We start from the raw sequence: 7,103 nt of genomic DNA on the forward strand, positions 1-7,103 counted from the left end.
ATTGAGACTAATTCAAATTAAACTTAATTTTCAGGAGCTCAGACCTTTGATAATTATCCACAGGTTACACATTAATTAGCATCTTTGATATTCGTAATAGCTTGGTGAGATAGGTTTTAAAAAGTGTTTTTATCCCTAATATGCAGGTGAGAATTGAGCCTCAGAAAAACCAAGTGGTTTGCCATGGATGCCACACCTATTATGTGGAAGAACCAAGACTCAAATACAAACTAGTCTCCCTTTAAATGGTTCTCTTCCTAGTACGCTATTTCCCATTTTTTAATTACCATTCATTTTAACCCTATTTCTGCCATGTTCAAATATAGTTCTGCCTTCTCAATAACAACAACCATAAGAGCAGTAATTTATGTAGTGTTGTAAGTTATTGAATGAACTTTACAGGCTATGAAGGCCAAAAATGAAAAGCCAGTGCACGGGCGAAAGATGGGGCAGAACCCGAGCGTCATGCCCAGGTGCAGCACCTTGGTCCCGGCTGCAGTGGGGGAAAATGGTGGAATGTGACTACAGCTTCCCACTGACCACCTTCAGTCCTTCTGGTAAACTTGTTTAGATTGAGTATGCCTTGGCGGTTGCTGCTGGTGGAGCCCCGTCTGTTGGAATCAAAGCTGACAAAGGGGTGGTGATGGCAACAGAGGTAAAACAGAAATCGATCCTGTACGCTGAAAGGAGCGTCAACAATATGGAGTCAATCACCAAGCACATTGGCCTGGGCCCTGAGTATAGAATGCTGGTCCATCAAGCTCAGAAGCTGGCGCAGCAGTACTACCTGGTGTACCACGAGTCCATCCCTAGGGGGCAGCTGGTGCAGAGGGTGGCCGTGATGCGGGAAGACACACAGTCAGGTGGCCTGTGTCAGTTTGGAGCATCTCTTCTCATTTGTGGTTGGAATGAGGGCCAACCTTATTTATTTCAATACGATCCATCTGGAGCTTACTTTGCTTGGAAAGTCACAGCAATGGGGAAGAATTATGTAAAAGGGAAAACTTTCCTTGAGAAAAGATACAATGAAGACCTGGAGTTGGAGGATGCCATTCATACTGCCATCTTAACACTAAAGGAAGGTTTTGAAGGGCAGATGACAGAAGACGACATAGAAGTGGGCATATGCAATGAGTCAGGTTTTAGGATACTCGCTCCCACTGAAGTCAAAGATTAATCAGCTGCCATAACATAATATTCCAATGACTGAATCATCTGAAGTTTCCATTAATTTACCAATTTGAATTTTGTTTTTTCTGCTTTTTGCATACTTATTTCAACTTAGTTAAATGGACTGAAGTTTTTAAAAATGATAGGTGTAAATCCTAATAAACTACTCAATCTCCCCCCCAAAGAAAGAAAATACAAACATTAACTTAAAACAGATATTCATAAGTCACTTAGCACAGTATATGGCACATAGTAGATGTGATATAAACATATTATTATTACTATCATCTTCATTATATCATCATCATCATCATTATTCATACAACTCTTGGAGGTAGATCTTATTACTTTCTCTAATTTACACATGAAAAATGGAGACAAGGATGTTAAGTGACTTGCCAGGGTGATACAGCTAATAAGGGTCAGAGCCTGAATTTAAACTCATGTCTTCCTGACTTCAGGTCTAGCACTACCCGTTTGTCACAACCTCCCCATTAAATTTCTGAGTCCCTTGAAGGCAGGGGCTGCCTTTTAACTCTTTTTGTAACACCAATGCTTATCACAGTGACTCACACATAGTAAGTATTTAACAAGTGTTTATTGATTATTGATCTATTATTCATTTTATACTTCTTCCTCTCATATGCCACTAATATTTTGGCTCTCACAGGAACTTAAACCCATAAAGAAGGTGCCACACCATCTCTAAGACAGTGGTTGATACTTTTCTCATGGTCCTCTATGACCATGACCTTTTCTCTGGAAAAGGAATCAGCATCATTTGCCAGTTGTCACTTCCAACCCTTACTGCTTCCACCCATATTTAGCACTCTGTCGTCTTTTTAGTTCTTATTTTTTTTCTAGTCTATAAAATATTTTGGTAGTTTAATTTGTATGGTAATGAATAAGTAAATTAATCTATGCAGAATTATCATTTTTATTATATTAACTTGGCCTATCCATGAGCAATTGATATTTTTTTTCCAATTATTTAGGTTTGACTTTATTTGTGTGAAAAGTGTTTTGTAATTGTGTTCATATAGTTCCTGGGTTGGTCTTGGATGGTAGACTCACAAACTTTTTATATTGTCTACCATTATTTTAAATGAAATTTCTCTATCTCTAGCAGGTGGGCTTTGTTGGAAATATATAGAAATGCTGATGATTTCTGTGGGTTTATTTTATGTCCTACAACTTTGCTAGAGTTGTTAATTGTTTCAAGTAGTTTTTTAATTAATTCTCTAGGATTCACTAAATATACCATCATATCATCTGCAAAGAATGATAGCTTTGTTTACTCATTGTTTTTCTAATTCCTTCAATTTCTTTTTCTTCTCTTCTTGCTAAAGCTAATGTGTCTAGTACAATATTGAATAACAGTGGCAATAATGGGCATTCTTTTTTCACCTGTGATCTTATTGGGAATCCTTCTAGCTTATCCCCATTACATATAATGCTTGCTGTTGGTTTTAGATAGATACTACTTATCATTAAGAAGACTCCATTTATTCCCATGCTCTCCAGTGTTTTTAATAGGAATGGGTGCTTTATTTTGTCAAAAGCTTTTTTTTTGCATATATTGAGATAATTTTATGATTTCCATTAGTTTTGTTGTTGATGTGGTCAATTATGCTGATAGCTTTCCTAATATTGAGCTAGCTCTACATTACTGGTACAAATCCCACCTGGTCATAGTGTGTTATCCTAGTGATAAATTGCCGTAATCTCTTTGTTAATGTTTTATTTTAAAAATTTGCATCAATATTTATTAGGTAAATGGGTCTATAATTCTCTTTCTCTGTTTTGGCTCTTCCTAGTTTAGGTATTAGCATCATATATGTGGCATAAAAGAAATGCGAAAGGACTCCTTTTTCACCTATTTTTCCAAATAGTTTTTATAGAATCAGAATTAATTGTTCTTTAAAAGTTTGGTAGAATTCACTTGTGAATTCATTTGGCCTTGGAGATATTTTTCTTTGGGAGTTTATTGATGGTTTCTTCAATTTCTTTTTCTAAAATAGCTTCATTTAACTATTTTATTTCCTCTTCTGTTAATCTGGGCAATTTATGTGTTTGCTTAAATTGTCATATTTATTGGCATATGGTTGGAAAAAAGCTCCTAATTATTGGATTTTTTTTTTTTGCTTTTTGGTGAGGCAATTAGGGTTAAGTGACTTGCCCAGAGTCACACGGCTAGTAAATGTCAAGTGTCTGAGGCCGGATTTGAACTCAGGTCCTCCTGACTGCAAGGCTGGAGCTCCATCCATTGCGCCATCTAGCTGCCCTCTAATTATTGTTTTAATTGCTTTTTCATTGGTAGTTAATTCACCCTTTTCATTTTGGATACTTGCAATTTGGTTCTTTTCCTTCTTTTTTATGAAATTAACTAAAAAGTTATCTATTTTATTGTTTTTAAAATAAAATTTATGCTTAGTTTTATTTATTAATTCAATAGTTTTCTTAATTTCAATTTTATTAATCTCTCCTTCCTATGATTTTCAGAATTTTTAATTTTGTATTTAAATGAGGATATTTACTTTGTTCTTTTTCTAGCTTGTTTAGTGGCATGCCCAATTCACTCACCTTTTCTTTCTCTATATTATTCATGTAAGCATTTAGAGAAATAAAATTTTCCTTAAGAACTGCTTTGGCTGTTTCCCATAAGTTTTGGTATGTTGTATCATTATTGTCTTTCTCTTTTCTGAATATTTTGATTGTTTCTATGATTTGTTGTTTGATCCACTCATTCTTTAGGATTATATTATTTAGTATCCAATTAATTTTTAGTTTATCTTTCCATGGCCCTTTATTACATATCATTTATATTGCATCATGATCTGAAAAGGATGCATTTAATATTTCTACCTTTCTGCACTGCACTGTGAGGTTTTCATGCTCTAGTACATGGTCAGTTTTGGTGTAGGTGTCATGTACCACTGAGAAAAGTTATATTCCCTTCCCTCTCCATTCATTGTTCTACAGAGGTCTATAATATCTAACTTTTCTAAAATTCTTTTCACTTTCCTAACTTTTTTCTTGTTTATTTTGTTGTTAGTTTTTTTAGTTCTATAGGAGGGAGGGATGAGTTCCCCCACTAGTATAGTTTACTGTGTATTTCTTTCTATAACTCACTTAACTTCTCTAAGAATTTGGATGCTGTACCACTTGATGCATATATCTTTAGTATCGCTATTACTTTGTTGTTTATGGTACCTTTTAGCAAGACGTAATTTCCTTCCTTATCTCTTTTAATTAGATCAAGTTTTTTTTTTGCTCTGTCTGAAATCAGGAAGACTATCCCTGTTTTAATTTGTTTGTTTGTTTTTGTTTTTTGTTTTTACTTTAGTTGAAGCAGAATATATTCTGCTCCAGTCTTGTACATTTTCCCTATGTGTATCTCTCCGCTTCAAATGTGTTTCTTATAAACAACATACTGTAGGTTTCTAGTTTTTGATCCACTTTTAGATCTGCTTCTAATTTTTAATTATTTTTTAAATTTTGTATTAATTCATTTATTTTTAATTTTTAACATTCACTTCCACAAGATATTGAGTTCCAAATTTTCTCCCCATCTCTCCCCTCCCCCATCCCAAGCTCCTTTTCCATTTGGCCAATTCTGATTTTCTTAAAAAAATTATTTAAATATTTATTTTTAGTTTTCAACATTCACTTCCACAACATTTTGAGTTCCAAATTTTCTCTCCATCTCGCCCCTCCTCCCACTCCAAAACTGAGTGCATTCTGAATACCCTTTCCACTAATCTGCCCTCCATTCTATCACCCCCCTCTTCTCTTATCCCCTTCCCCTTCTATTTTCCTATAGGGCAGGATAGATTTCTATATCCCATTGCCTGTATATCTTATTTTCCAGTTGCATGTGAAAACAATTTTTAACATTTGTTTTTAAAACTTTGGGTTCCAAATTCTCTCCCTTCCTCCCTCCCCACCCACCCTCATTGACAAGGCAAGCAACTTGATACAGGTTACACATGTGTAGTCCTGGAAAACACTTCCATAGTAGTCATTTTGTGAAAAATTAGCTATATTTCCTTTCATCCTATCCCACCCCTTGTTTATTCTATTCTCTCCTTTGACCCTATGCCTTCTCAAAAGTGTTTACTTCTGATTACCTCTTCCCCCAATCTGCCCTCCCTTCTATCATTCCCCCATTATCCCCTTCCCTCCTATTTTCCTATAGGGTAAGATAGATTTCCATACCTAATTGAGTGTGTATGTTATTCCCTCCTTAAGCCAAATCCAATGAGAATAAGATTCACTCATTCCCTCTCATCTTCCCCAACTTCCCCTCCACTGTAAAAGCTTTTTCTTGTCTGTTTTATGTGAGATAATTTACCCCATTCTACCTTTCTCTTTCTCCTCCCAGTATAATCCTCTCTCACCCCTTCATCTTCAACTCACTCTGTGACCTCTATCTATCTATCTATCTATCTATCTATCTATCTATCTATCTATCTATCTATCTATCTATCTGTCTGTCTGAGTGTCTGTCTATCTATATATATATTTTTTCCCTCCAACTACCCTAATACTAATAAAGGTGTCATGAATTACAAATATCATCTTTCCATGTAGAGATGTAAACAGTTCAACTTTAATAAGTCCCTTAAGATTTCTTTTGTTTACCTTTTCGTGCTTTTCTTGAGTCTTATATTTGAAAGTCAAATTTTCTTTTCAGCTCTGGTCTTTTCATCAAGAATGCTTGAAAGTCCTCTATTTCACTGAATGTCCATTTCCCCACAAGGATTATACTCAATTTTGCTGGGTAGGTGATTCTTCATTGCAATCCTATCTCCTTTGCCCTTTGGAATATGATATTCTAAGCCTCCCCTGCCCCCAGTCCTTTAATGTAGAAGCTGTTAAATCTTATGTTATCTTGATTGTATTTCCATAATATTTGAATTGTTTCTTTCTGGCTGCTTGCAATAATTTCTCTTTGATCTGGGAACTCTGGAATTTGACTATAATATTCCTAAGGGTTTTCCTTTGGGGATCTCTTTCAGGAGAAGACCTTTCCTACCGACCTTCCAGTTTGTCTTGGCCTGGGAATTTGTTTCACTCTGTATTTTTGTGGGTCTGCTGCTCTAGAATTTGTTTACAATCATTTTTTTACGGGTATTTGGAGAAGTTTGGGGGAGAGCTCAAGCAAGTCACTGTTTTTACTCCACCATCTTGGCTCTGCCCATTTGAAATGCCAATTCTGCTTTTTAAGGCATTCTCCTTATATGCTTTTTGGACCTTTTTTGCCATTTAGGTTAGTCTTTTTTTTAAGGTGTTATTTTCTTCAGTATTTTGAGGGTCTTTTTTAGCAAGCTGTTGACTCTTTTTTCATGGTTTTCTTGTATTACTCTCATTTCTCTTCCCAATTTTTCCTTGACTTCTCTTACTTGTTTTTCAAAACCTTTTTTGAGCTCTTCTATGGTCTGAGAACAATTCACATTTTTCTTTGAGGCTGTTGATGGAGAAGTTTTGACTTTGTTGTCTTCTTCTGATTGTATGTTTTGATCTTCCTTGTCACCAAAGCAAGATTCTCTAGTCTGAGGGTTTTTCCCCCTGCTGTTTGCTCATCTTTCCAGTCAGTTACTTGGCATTTTAACTTTTGGTTAAGGTAACCTCTGCTTCAGTGTAGAGGGTGTACTGTCTGAAGCTTCAGTGGTTTTGTGCAGCTGTTTTCTGACATACTTCTAGGAACCTCTAAGTTTTCAGTTCTTCCAAGGTGGTATGATCTAAGGAGAGGTGTTTACTCCTCTCCTGGCCTGTGCTCTGATCTTTTCGTGACCACACGCACCCTTTTCTGCCCTACAATTTTGAGGAGGGTTCCATCTCCTCTGCTGCCACAAACTCTGCTATGCTAGTACTCCTTCTCACCCCAGGACTGACACTCAGGACTGTGACCCAGATCCAAGTATTGGCAA

At 35.9% G+C, this 7,103-nt stretch overlaps 1 pseudogene; it reads left to right on the forward strand.

The window, feature by feature from the left end:
• Window positions 1-508: 508 nt before the first annotated feature.
• LOC114038356 lies at window positions 509-1,195 on the forward strand (annotated as a pseudogene).
• The last annotated feature ends 5,908 nt before the right edge of the window (window positions 1,196-7,103 follow it).

This window comes from Vombatus ursinus, unplaced genomic scaffold, assembly GCF_900497805.2.
Source record: "Vombatus ursinus unplaced genomic scaffold, bare-nosed wombat genome assembly UNPS02010980.1, whole genome shotgun sequence".
Lineage (NCBI taxonomy): Eukaryota > Metazoa > Chordata > Mammalia > Diprotodontia > Vombatidae > Vombatus > Vombatus ursinus.